At 40.3% G+C, this 14,252-nt stretch overlaps 1 long non-coding RNA gene across 1 annotated transcript in view; it reads left to right on the forward strand.

Moving 5' to 3' along the window:
- Positions 1 to 13,911, forward strand: part of LOC131482530 (uncharacterized) — a 116,445-nt gene extending 102,534 nt beyond the window's left edge. Inside the window, exon 5 of the long non-coding RNA XR_009247068.1 lies at positions 13,833 to 13,911. This is a non-coding gene — a long non-coding RNA (uncharacterized LOC131482530). The remainder of the gene's footprint in view (positions 1 to 13,832) is intronic.
- The last annotated feature ends 341 nt before the right edge of the window (positions 13,912 to 14,252 follow it).

Raw genomic sequence — 14,252 nt, forward strand, 5'->3', positions numbered from 1 at the left:
ATTTTTAAATTTTCCCTTTCACTGAAGACACTTAGTCCTGAATAACTATAAATTGATGTGAATAACTTTACTTAGATACAATCCAATTCACAACTCAACAGAACCCCAAATTCTCCCTGTGCCAAATTTTCAGATGCAGGCATTCACACAGTTTCATGGGTTATGTTATGGAGAACTAAAGACTTGATGTGGAAGTTCCACCGGGCAGGTGTGTGACTAAGAACTGCAGTAGTTACAGCTTTGACCTTGCTTTGTAGAGGAATTTTGGAGTGGGATTGCAAGACTTGTTCCTTATGGACCAGCACCCAGAAAAGACAAAGATGGTAAAAGCTAGTGTGTGTTTAGTTTCATAAATCAACCAGTTACTTACAAGTTGAGAGATACTTTTAACATTTACGAATTAGAACTATCTTTCTCTCGTAAATGGTTGAGACGATGCATGATTCATATGGTCCCTCTTTGTGTTTCCTGTTGGCACTGGATTACGTGCTGGTTGGCATCCTTCCAGTCTGTGAACCATTAGCTTCCACCAGACTTCCTTTTTTCTCCATTAGGTTTCTGGTCATATAAGACCAAAGAGGTAAAAGAACCCATTACTTTAGTGATAGAGTTGTTTGTTGATCTAGACCAGCAAAAGAATTTTTTTTCCCCCTGCAGTTGGCTGTAGTCTTATGTTCTTGTCTGAGCATGCCTGGGCCTGGAAAGAAAATTCTTCCTTACTCTGCAAAGCACTTTTCCTTCTTGTTGCTCCTCAAGGACTCGTGACTTTTTAGTTTAGATGATTTCATTCAGGCTATGGCTGGTCTTGAAGACAAAAATGACATGAACACATCTGCGGAATTTAAAGCTGATTTTTGTTCTTGAAAAAAAATTGATTGTAAATAATTTGGGAAGGGAAGGCTGTGATCATTATCATCCTAAAGCAGTGTTTTCTCTTCTATAATTCCTAGTGGTATAGTTATGAGTAACTGAGATTTCTTTCTTCGAGTTGCATGTGGAAGGAAGGTTTAGTGAGCCTTTTACCTCACTGCAGTGCCCTTGCCTAGCTTAGCCCATTGGCGCCACCTAGTGTATCACATGCACGGACACAAATCATCCACTTCGGCTGTGACTTAGACTTGAAGCATCAATATTATTTTTTATATAAAGTGGAAAACATGAAATATAAGAGAAAATGCCCAACGATAGAGTAAATAGGGTTGTGTGGATTATGAGCAGAGCCCTGGAGAGGAGAATCAGCATTTGTTCCGTACCTATTGTGTGCCAGGTTGTGTGCTCTGCTTACGTTTTCTTGCAATTGGGGAAAATGGAGTTCCAATTTTTCTGTTTCACAACATCTTCTTTGGTCCAAATAAGTGACCCAGAAGGCTGATGCCATTTTGTGACTAAAGGTCTTTTTCAGAACCTGCCAAGCCGTTGTTGGGAGACTGTTGTCCATGGGTCTCTGGCATGATTAGGGAGTGGAGGCACTGACATCCCTCTTTTCATGGATGATTTTATAGTGAAAAGTCTTAGGAATAGTGTCTCCTTCAGAAGCATAGGCTTGCCTTCGTCCAGCATCATACAGATAATGTCTCCCTCTGGAGCAGAGACAGGAAGATTTTCTTATAGCCTATCACAACATTTGAGTTTTTTTTAGGCCTGGGTTTGCTCTGCTATGATGCCAAACCCACAGAGTGTGCAGCATCAACGCAGACATGTCCACCTTATCCCTGCGGGACACAAGGAAGCTGCTGCAGTCATGAAGATCATGCTGTTTGTTGTGGCTTGACTAATGAAAGTACTTTCATCTACCCAGAAATCCTCTATGTTCTAGCAACATCTGTGAAACTAGGGCAAGCTAACTTGTTAGTATCCCTAACTATTTACTAGTAGAGTAAAATATCAGACCATTGTAGATCTTTTTTTTCTTTTTCTTAAATAAACACATAGTATAATTAGGTTCATAAAACATTATATATCATATTCAGAAGTTAAAATGACCCCAAATATCTGTCAATAAGTCAACGAATAAACAAAATATGATACAGGAATGTTCTAAAGTTCTTTGGAAATGGAATGAAATAATAAGTTCGTCTTGTTGCAAAAACTTTGACATTTATCTTTAGTTTTTTCATAATATGTATTTTCATTAACTTATTTTTTTTAAAAAACTTCTCAGATTGTAGACTTTAGGATTTTTTTTTTTGCCCAAGGATAAACTTATTTTTTATTGCATTTTTTATAAGCTTGTTGAAGTCTTTTCATATAACATTTGTGTTACCTTTCACAGTATACATGTATAATTATCTAACATTACAAATTTAGGAACTTTTTTGTATGTTTAATATAATTTTAGTTAATGTTATAGCGTGATGAATTCCTAGGATTTTCCAGGAATGTCTATTATATTTAGCATGAAAAAAGGCATTTTTACTAAGCCAGCTTTTTACAGATAATCATAGTTTTTCTTAGTCTTGGGAATCTCAAAGTTCCCATTAGAGTAGGAGTAGGTAAGTTGTTCCTGTGTATGCTTGTTAAAATCTGGGTTATGTAACTCCAGCCCCATACACAGGGTGGAGCCAGGCGGGAGCTCGATCTGAGTCTCCTGTATGGGTGTGGGTGGCAGGTACCCAAGTGCTTGAGTTGTCAGCTGTTTTCCCCAGTGTACACACAGTTAGGAAGCAGGAATCTGTAGTGGAGATAGGATTCCAACCCAGGTACTCCACTGTAGGATACAGGCTTTCCAGGTAGCATCTTAACCAAAGAGATTTTCCTTTACCAAAGTTGGGCTGAATCTAGCATTCTACACTTGATTTTGATTATGGTGTCTAAAAACCTTCTACATTTTTTAGATTTATTTGAAGGGTGCAGTGACACAATGTACCCTCCCAGAACATCTGGGGTTAGACCAGGTGGAGGTCAGGAGCCAGGAACTCCATTCAGGTCTCCATCATTGATGGGAGCTACTGAAGCATTTGAGCTGTCATGCTCTGCTCTCCTAAGTACATTAGGATCAGATATTCGGGGCAGCCAGAACTTGAACGGACACTCTGAAAGGGGATGCAGGCATCCCAAGCAGCAGCTGAACCCATTGCATCAAAATGCCCGCCTGGAGAAGTATGAGACACAGAAGGCTCCTCAGGAAAATGAATGACCTAAGACAAATAAGTGCTGCGTCCAACTGTGGCACCTCTGGAAATCTGAGTTATTTCAAATTAGATTTCTAGTTTTGCTGTAAGAATGAGTGAATGACATAAAACATAGGCTGTTTTTGACTTCCAAGGGTACAGGATAGTAAGTGATGGCAGAATCAGTTGTATTTTTTTTTTTTTTTATTTTCTCAAGAAATACTTGTTGAGTGCTAAGTGTAATGATATGTCTTTTTCTCTTCCTTTTTTCAGTTCTTGAAAGTAAATTTTTATAAGATTCTGGACGCCATGGATCTACTCTTTCTTAATTCTAAAACATTTCATTAAATGCTCACAGAAATCCAGAAAGCTGTCCTTTTACAGATGGGAAAACCATTGGGTAGAGGCTATGCGGCTTGCTAAAATTCAAAGAAAGAAGAAACTGAACTGAGGCTTGAGTTTTCAGGTTCTGATTCCTACCTTCTATTCTTATACAACACTACCTCCCAGATAATATTTCTTTCCCACAGAGATCCTAGAAATAGTTGCCTGCCTTATAGCTTCTTGGATATAATTTGATTTTGATGAAATGTGATTTATGTGCATATTTTCAGGACAAGGATCTCTTGTTGTCTAAGTGTGGTACACCTGTGCAGCAAACAGAAACACTGACATCTTTCTAATGTCATAAAAAGTATCCCAGAGGAAAAGATGGGGTTCTGTTTTCAAAATGAAGTGGCATCTGTAATAAGCAGAGCTGAACATCTCTCCAGAACCATCATACTCTGTCTCCCAAGACATGCACGTTGAATTGTCTTGCTAGCCTTCAAAATACCCATGAGAGTTGGGAATGGGAAAAGGCAGTGCAGAACAGGCCCAGTAATGTGGACACAGTACTGCGTTCATTCCGAAGGGGCCTTGGGGACCACACCTTTCGTTTCTTGTTCCTAAGTACCATGCCAACCATTGCTCTGGGTTTCCTGCCTTTCCCAGAGACGTCTCTAGATTTTGTATTTTCCAGGGCACCCAGACCTTGTCTGGCTTTCAATACATGTTCAGTAACAACAATAACACAGAAGTGACTGTTTATTCAGATGGAAATTAGCATGGATGAGATAACATTCTGGATTTCTGTTTCCCACCACTAAGATTGTGGATTTAAGCAGCAAGAGAGAGAATAGATTTAATACACATGCTATTGCTGATAGCTGATAGAGATTAACAAAACCTACCTTGGGATAAGTTTTTTCACTGCTTTCAAAATATTCTCACATGTGTAAGCGCCCTTAATTAAAATGAGGAGATGTTTCTTTTACAAAATGGGAATTAATTACGATTAACTGATTACAAGAGATTAATTGATTTATCGAAGGTTTCAATAACTGAATTTATTCAAATCTGAACATGGCTCTTTCTCTCTATAAATTCACTCTAGCCAGAGTGATTTTTAGATCTCCTCTAGTCAGAGACTGGGCATCACTTTAGAACCTTTGCTCCATAGCAGGGTGCTATGATGAGCAAGCCGTTTGACTCTAAAGTTCTGCCTTCTGCCTGACGGGGTATCAACTTAATCAAGTTGTTTAACTTCTGCAAGTCTCCATGTCTGTGTGTCTGGCAGGACTTTTGCTTAAGTGGACACAGACTTAAGCTGAACCAGCTTGGACCCTGGTGGCTGTAACTGGAAAGGCAGGAGGGGTATAACAGAGCACATGGAAGGCAAGGTCCTGTGGTGACTGGATTTCTCTTTGTGTTCATCCTGAATGCTTCCCATGGACCACAGTGTGCTTCCTTCCCATTGGAGTTCTGGCTCTCTGTGCCATATGTCAGTGGTGAGGAGCTGACGTGTGCATGGTTTACCTATGAGAGGGAGTAAGACTTCACTGCAGTTACAATTCGCATCAGTCCACTCAAGAGTCTCATTCTTCTGGTGAATTACTGAGGCAGTGGCCGTAAGTTTAAGGGACTATACTGGGTCAATGTGGGCCACTGACCTTGGGAGTCACAGGACGTGACACTGACTTCGCCTTTGCCACATGCATAGGTGGGGCAGGAGTGATGTTTTAAAGGGATGACTGTTATAAATGCAGAGGAAAGAGGTTCTTGACATATGGGAACATGGAATCAATAGATGTGCACTATGAATTTTTAATCTGTATTGCTATAGTAACACTGATTTTTCTAACTTTTCTTTGCAGAAGATTACTGATGCACTAAAAACTATTGAGTCTTTGTCTTCTCTCCAGATTCCTAACTGATAACCACATTGCCTAACTGATAACCACAGTTTGTGTGGTGGTTAATTTTATGTGTCAACTTGATTGGGAAGTTCAGGTAGCTGGAAAAGAATTATTTCTTGGTATTTATTTATAGGAGGGTGTTTCCCAAGAGACTAGCATCTAAGTACGTAGACTCAGTCAACAAGGTCTGTGCTTACCAGGGTGGGTGAGTCACAGGAGGGCAAATCTACTTTTTCTTTTTGAATGGGGATATCCATCTTCTGCCCCTGGACACTGGTGTCACTGAAATCTTGGATCTTCAGATTCTGAGAGTTACATCATTAGCCATATCCTCCTGCTGCTCCCAATCCCCACCAAGTCCTCAGGTTTTGGACTTAGAATTACACCACTGGCTTTCTTGGTTTTCCAGCTTGAAGGTAGCATATAATGGGATTCTCAGTCTTCATTACTGTGTCCTCCTTCTTATAAATCTGCATATCCTCTTAATCTTGTTTCTCTCAAAAACACTGACTAGTAGACATTCAACTAGCATCTTAAAATCAATAGACAAAATCTAACGCTTTATCTTCCTCCTCAAACATGATCCTTTTCCTTATCGTGGTTAATGGCAATTCCTTTTACCCTGTGGTCCAGGCCAGAAATATGGGAGTGATCTTCAACTTTTCCTTCTCCTTTCTCAGCCCAGTCTCAGTTAACTAGTTACTAAAGCTACTGGTTCTACCACTGCAATTCTCAGACAATTTTTATTCTGTTTCCTGATAGTTACTACTTCTGCTCTTATACTTTTTGGATGGTGAAAGCCCCCAATGGCCAAGCCTGGGTCAGGCTCAAGCCACAATGGCTGGGACTGGGCTAGGCTGGAATACTATTTGGATCTCCCATGTAGCTGGGCAGATATCCAAGTACCTGAACCATCATCTGCTTTCCAGGATACATAAATAGGAAGCTGGATCAGAAATGGAGTGCCAAAACTCAAACCAGTACTCTGGCATGGAATGTGGGTGTTCCAAGTGGTGGCTTAACCCTCTGTTCCACAAAGCCCACTTCATCCTGCTTCACAAGGAATTTTTCTTTATTTTTAAAAGATTTATTCATTTTTCTAAAAGATGTATTTAGTTTTATTGTAAAGTCAGATATACAGAGAGGAGGAGAGACAGAGGGAAGATCTTCCATCTGATGACTCACTCCCCAAACAACTGCAACGGCTGGAGCTGAGCCAATCTGAAGCCAGGAGCACAGATCCTCTTCTGGGTCTCCTACACGGATGCAGGGTCCCAAAGCTTTGGGTCACAAGCAGGGAGCTGGATGGGAAGTAGAGCTGCCTGGATTAGAACTGGTGTTCATATGGGATCCCGGCGTGTTCAAGGCGAGGACTTTAGTCGCTAGGCCATGGCACTGGGCCCAAGATTTATTCATTTTTATTGGAAAGGATGATTTACAGAGAGAAGGAGAGACAGAGAAAAAGATCTCCCCATTGCCCGGCTCACTCCCCGAATGGTTACAATAGCCAGAGATGGACTGATCCTAAGCCAGGAACCTCCTCCAGGTCTCCCATGCAGGTGAAGGCTTCCAAGGCTTTGGGCCATTCTCTACTGCTTTCTCAGGACATAAGCAGGGATCTTGATCATAAGTAGAACTGTCAGGGCATGAACTGGCACCCATATGAGATCCTGGCACTTGGAGATAGAGGATTAGCCAGTTGAGCCAATGTGCCTACTCTGGAAATTTTTCACAATGTAAATTTCTTCCCCAATCTCAAATCTTCTGTTGAGTGATTCTGTTTATTTATGGAAGGTGAATTTGAAAAATCTTCCATTGGACACTCATTTGGATCAGTTGTTAAGATGTCTGCAACCCATATTTAAAGACAGGGGTTGAGTTCCTGGTTCTGTTTCCCAGCTCCAGTGTCCTGCTAATGCATACCCTAGGAGGCAGCAGATGATGGATAGCTCAACCAGCTAAATCTCTTTCACCCATGTGGGAGAATTGCATTGAGTTCCTTACTCTAATTTGGCCAGTGAACCAGAAGTTGGGGTATCTTTTTCTGTCTTCTGTCTTTTGTCAGCGTCTTAAGACAAAGAAACTAATAGATGGACAGACAAAAAGCAACATGCAGATTCATTCACCATTGCTTCTTACTGTACATCTTGAATCTCATTTCTCTTCACTTCTTTTGAGAACTCTGTTCTTACTGTATTGAACAGGTAGAGTTCCACCAAACAGCATGCTCTTTCTTACCTCCAGACTTTCAAGTATGCCTAGCAGGTAGTAGGTTCCTCTTGAGCATATGTTGAATTAACTAATTAAAAATATCATCTGATACACAGCAGATGTTCACTATAGAGAAGTTTTTATTTTCCATCTTGTTTGTAAACTGCCAATCTTTTTGTTCCACTGATCTCACTCCAAGTGAAATACAGAATCCTCTTCTGCTGAAATCCATATTCTCAAAGATAGAGGTTGTGTGTTATTGGTAAGCTGTGTGTTATTGGTATTGGTATGATTATTTCTGGGAAAAAAAAGTCCAGCACTACGGTTAGTGATTGTAACCAACTCTTCACAACTTAAAGGACAGCAGGTCCTTGGGGCATCTCAATGTTGGTCTGAAGAGCACCTCTATCAGATCTGTCTCCACAGGAAGCACACCAGTGATTTGGGAGGGGAGAGAGCTGCCCCAGCCCTTTTCCTTGGTGCATAGGTGGGTGAATTTTATTAGGCAAGATAACTGTTAACTTGTTAGGTAGAGTATCTGGTTTTTGAGTGGAGGGACAAGAATGTGGCTCTTTCATGGAGAAAAGAAGTTGGGCACGTATCAGCACAGCCTTGTTAGCAGAGGGCAAGGAAGAGTGGTCAGAAAAGCTGAGCTTAGAATGATCAAGTAAGGTGTAAGGGGCCACATCAGAGAGACCAAGCCTGGGAGGGCCAGAGACTCAGCATCAAAGTGAGGAATTGGGCACATGCTGAACTGGTAAAGGCTAACATGATGGGCACTGGATTAGAAGAATCGCATTCTAGGCCTAGGTTGCCCATGACCTACTAGCTTCCAGCACCATTAGCACAGTCACTTTTTTCCTGAACTTTGGGATACACTGGAGGATATTAGTGTATTAGTGGTTTTTACTAGAATGTGACATTGCTTGCAAATTCATAGCATAGAATTGTGTAATTAACACATGTAAATGGCAAGTCTAGAGCTTTCTAGAATTTATTCTTGGAGGATTTCCTCTTGTAACTTTGCTGTTAAAAAACATCTTGTCATCTAAGAAAATCACTAAGTTTGTTGTGAATAGAGTTGAATGTTTTATCATGTCTAAATTCAGTTCTTCATAAATAATTGAGTAGTGAGTAGGCTTTACATTTTCATAGTTTTAAATGACTTTCAAAATTAATTTTATATATCAAGAATTTTATTTCACGATCTAAGAACAATTATTCTGGGGACTAAACCTAAACAGCTTTAACAAGACATTTTTAAGGAAGTTTAAAAACTTAAGTTTAAGGCTTATTGCATATTATTCCCAGCTAGGTTAGATTCCATGTGGGTATATGGCACAATGGTTAGGGCGCTGCCGCTTGAGATGCTTGCAGCCAGTACTGCCGTGCCTGAATTCAGGACCCTACTCCACTCTAATTCCAGCTTCCTGTTAATGCACATCTAGAAAAGAGACAGACGCTGAGTCAAGGATGTGGATCCCTGCTCCACATGTGGAAGACTTGATGGAGTTCCAGGGTCCTGGCTTCATCCTGGCACAGCTTTGGCTGTTGTGAGCTTTGGGGGAAGTAAATCAGGAGATGGAAGATCTTTGTCTATTTGTGTCTGTTTGTTTGCTCTGCTTTCTGAGTGAATTAACAGCAGCAGCAACAACAACCATTGCAAAAAGTGGGGAAGAAGGTTAGTGTAACTTTTTTTCATACAAAATCTGTTCCTATAAGATGAAGGACTCTGTTTTTATGTCTAAGTATATTGTGAATTTCTGATTGGCAAAAGACTGAGATAAATCCCCACAAGATCTGATTACAGCAAGTTCTTGGACAAATGCTTATCTCTAATTAATAGTATTTTCATTCACACTAATTGTGTGGTTGTATGACATAGTTTTGCAAATTGTTTCATAGCCTTGGTAAAACTGAACTGATTTAATACAGTGATTTCCCCAATGAATTTGAGGATAGTCCCAAAGTTAGAATCCAGAGAGTCAGCTGATGTTATTTGGGAACATGATTTTTATGGTCAATCCAGGAACATGTCATCAGATTGCTTGCGCAGATCTGTTTCTGGGAGTTGGAAACTGATCCCTTTCTGCAACTAACCTTTGACTCTAAAAGTTCTTGCAATTCTGTGTCTGTTGATAGACAAAAGGAAGAGCCTCTGCAGCCATTCCGATCACCTCTGTTCCTCTAGGACCCAAACAGACATAATCAGGTCTACATGTTGCGCTTTTTCATTTTCCCTGTTAAGTTTCTGCTTTACTGTGTAACCAGCAGAAGCAGGTCATTCTATATCCTTTGCTCTCAAAGATGAGTTCCTACTCATTCCCAAGACTCGTGTAGATACTGTAAGACTTTGCTAAAATCATGGCAACCCCATGACTATCTTTCCCACGTGGCGTTTGCTGCTGCAGCACCTGCTCCACGAGGTGCTGGCAAGGGCGTTTTGCAGCAGAGACTGCAAGCGAATCCCTTGAAAATCCTGCAGTGTGTTTCATCTTTGATAGATCAGAGTCCAAGGAAAATAAGACCCTGGGTTCTTTCTTACTGAACCAGCTTTAACTCCTAACCAGAAAGTTAATTTTGTGTGCTGCTTGTCCACACCACAAGCCTGTTTAGTAATAAGGGGGAAGGACTGCTTTGCTAAGATCCTACTTTTAACGCCCCTCCCTTGACCCCAAGTCCTAGATCTTAAAGCAGGATTTAAAATCTTTTATTGTTTTGTTTTTGAGTTTGTAGCCAAGCCATGCAGACGTGTTTATTCTCTAGTGGGCAATAAGCTAAAGTCTAATTTTATTATTTTCTGGCTCTGGTTTGGAGGTTCAATATGGGAAACTAGGTGATCGTGAATGGAAACTAATTGTACAACCACATGTGTCTAATTTATTCTAAAAGAATTATGAAGAGAAAAATCCCAGCAGTACCTTATGGCTGTGCTGGTATATTACTTAATATTTGTTTGGCAAGCAGTCTTTCAAGCATTCTTTCTTCTTTTTGAATCACTTTTTGCACACAATAAGAGATACATAACCATTTGTTAGAACCTCAAATGTAAATTACACCAACATTTTCTGTTCAGAGCCTTTGCATGATTTTAACAATTGGGTTATTTTTTAGATTGATTTCCCTTATATTCAAGAAAAAATAAGTGAAATGGGGTGGGTGTTTGGCACAGCAGTTAAGTTGCTGCTTAGGATGCCTGCATCCCCATTTCAGATTGCCTGGGTTCAAGAACCAGTTCTGCTTCCAGTTCCCGTTTCCTTTTATGCACAGCCTTGGAAGCAACAAATGGTGCCTCAGTGAATGGGTCCCTGCAGCCTAAATGGGAGACACTCATTGGGTTCTAGACTTTTGACCTCAGTTGGCCCAGCCTTGGCTGTTGGAGGCATTTGTGGAATGAACCAGCAGAAGGCAGATCTCTCTTTGGTTTTATACCTTTCAAATTGATAGAATTTTTAAAAGTCTTTTAGAAAAATGAAACAATAGCTACGTCCCAGTAAAATCTTCCTTTCTTTTGGATGAATTAGCAAGTGAAGCTTCCAAAGAAGTCACCCTTCCCCCTCCACGTCCCCGCCCAATTCATGCCATGGTGTGGCTTGGAGCCGGCTGCTTCTTTCTCCTTCAATGGATTTACAGTCTATGGAGGAACCTCTTGGATTTGCTAAGTGCCTCCTGTACATTGAGTGACACGTTACTTGGGCAATGAATAGGTAGAGTAGGATTATTTCCATAAATTTGTTTAGCTGGGACACTGTGAGGAATATTTAAGAAGACAAATAACTCAGCTTTTTTAGTTATTTTATTTTATTAGTTTTATTTGAAAGGCAGATTTATATAGAAAAGGAGATACAAAGAGAAAGAAAGATCTTCTGCCCACTCATTCACTCCCTAAGTGATCACAGTGGCTGGAGCTGAGCCGATCCAAAGCCAGGAACCAGAAGCTTCTTCCAGATCTCCCCATGGGTGCAAGTTCCAAGGATTTTGGCCATCCTCTACTGTTTTGCAAGGTCACAAGCTAGGTGCTGGATGGGAAGCAGAGCAGCCATCACACAAAGTGGTGCCCATACATATAGGATCCCAGCAGTTGAAAGACAAGGCCACTGAGTCATTGTGCTGGACCCCTCCAATAGAATTTAAATTTAATAAAATGTATTGTATTTCCTTATACTTATATGCATATATTTCACAATACGGAAATACGGCTGAGGGGAGACAGCTATGGAAAACAAAGGGCAAAGAACTCACTTGTCTGATTTGTGTTTTGTTTCTCACACTTTTGGGAATCAGTCCCAGATCATTAGCATATAGTTTCCCCTATGTTTCCTCCTAGTACCTCAAGTGTTGCAAACACCAGAGCATCAGGAGGAGAAAGTTACCCAAACCCAGAGGAAAAGCAGGGACTTCTAAGCAGCACAGACCATCTCTTTCCTCTTTTTCTTTTTGTCTCATTTCAGAATGGTAAATCTTTTCCACTTGAATCAAATACTAGTGAAACTTGGAAGAGCCCAAAGGGGAAAACACAGTCTTGAGTCTCCCTCTGGTGGAAGTTTATAGTAACCCATGTACAGTTTTTGTTTTGTTCTGCCCAATGAAGGGATGAGTTTTGGAAATAAATTTACAAAGAACATACAAAGAATTCACCCTCAGTTTGAAAGTCTACATTAACAGTTCCTTGTAAAACAGCCTAGACTGTCCTGTCCTCGTGCCCCAAAACCTATCAATAGATGAGAGAAGTAGGCAATTCAGCCATCTCTATTGCCATTCTAATGTAGAAGACCCAATTACAAATGATTGAACGTTTCTCATTTGTAATTAATTGTTGGACAGAATGCCACTTGAGATTTTCTTGTTTGACCTTTCACCTTAATCCAGAGGAGGTTTAACTTGGACTATGATACCCAAGTGGGCAGCTTTTTTAGAGTAAATGGGACACACCAGAGACTTCCTCTTGGATTCTGCTCCCTGGGGAGTTCCCAGCTTTTTGGATACTTTTCTTGTGCTTAGAAACCCAGCCGTGGTTGTCTGTACTGCTCCCTTTCAATGGAACAGTGAGAAGTTGTGTTTGCTTTCTTGAAGTCTGTCATGGAAGCTGGTGTTGGTGCAGGAACCCTTAGTTTGTCTTCCTAAGACGAATTCACAGATTAGTGTTAATTTGTTCCCACACATTTTGTCCTTTTGATATTACTAAAGTTAACTGCAGCTCCTTTAAAAAATAACATTAAATTACCTTTCCCTTAAGCAGTTCATATGTATTGTCTAGTCATAGCTAGCAAAGAATTCTTTGTAATACATTTAGACTTTGCAAATGTCCTGCACTGATACATGAGGACAGCAGTTAATTTCAATCATCCATGCTTAGGTCTTCCTATTAGACTGTAATTTGAGATGCACAGATTTATTTCCTTTATCTATGTGATGGGGAGACTAGGATCTGATACCATCTTTTAATTTAGTTTTGAAATTAGCATATGACAAAATTGGCTTTTGCAGGTTTGTAACATCACAATCACCTTACAGAACACTTTTTCACCCGAAATATTATGCATGCCATTTCTTTGTTGTTTTATTTCTCCCCTCATCCTTCCCTGGACAAATACTGGTATATTCCCAGTCCCTAGAGTTTTGCCTTTTCTACCATAACAGTACATATTGGCATATAGCATATAGCATTTTACTTCTTTGACATAGCCAAATGTCTTTTATACTTGCTCATGTTGCTCTGTTCAAAGTGGACACAATTTTGTGTGTTTTCTGTTGTGATCTGGATATTTGTGTCTGTCCTCAAATTCATATTTTGAAGGCCTAACCACACTCCCCCATGTGGAGACATTAGGAGGGTGGCTGATAGGAGTCATTAGGTTTGGATGAGGTGTTGAGGGTGGACGCCTGCAATGCTATTACAAGAAGAGGAAGAGACACCAGAGACCCCTGTCTTTGTGAGGGGATAGCAAGAAGACTGCTCTCTATAAGCCAGAAAAGAACCTTCACCACAAACTGAAACCCAAGGCACCTTGATCCTGGATTTGGAAATTCCTTGAGCTGTAAGAAACATCATGTAAGCCACCCTGTCTTTGGGATTTTGTTGCAGCAGCCCAGGATGGCAAAGACAACATAACTGCCAGGTTATTTTTGCTGTTCAGTACTGTTTCATGGAATGGGTATACAATAGTTTGTTAATCCACTTGCCTGTTGAAGTATTTTTGGATTATATGTAGATTTGATGATTATGTTGTTGCTATCAACATTTGTACACAGGTTTTAATTTTTATCTCTCTAGGGTAACTAAGAGTGACATTGATAAATCATATGATAAGTACATGTTTGATAATTAACTACGAAACTCTTTTCCAGACTGGCTATACCATTTGGGATTTCTGTACTGTACGAGTTCTATTTGTTCCAGCCAGTACTTGGTGCTGTCATGATTTAAAATATATGTACATTTACCTTTATTTATTTGAAAATTAGAAAAAGAGAGGGGGAGAGAGAGACAGATCTTTCATATACTTTGCACTGTACGTGCCTGTAACAGCTGTTGCTGGGCTAAGCTGAAGCTAGAACCGGGAACTCAGTCTGTGTCTCCCATGTGGGTAGCACAGACCAAAGTACTTGTCGTCATCTACTGCCTCCCATGGAGAACACCTGCACAGAGCTGGAATAAGTGGAACTGAGGCTTGAACTCATGTACTTCATTCAA

Source organism: Ochotona princeps, chromosome 18, assembly GCF_030435755.1.
Source record: "Ochotona princeps isolate mOchPri1 chromosome 18, mOchPri1.hap1, whole genome shotgun sequence".
NCBI classification, from domain to species: domain Eukaryota; kingdom Metazoa; phylum Chordata; class Mammalia; order Lagomorpha; family Ochotonidae; genus Ochotona; species Ochotona princeps.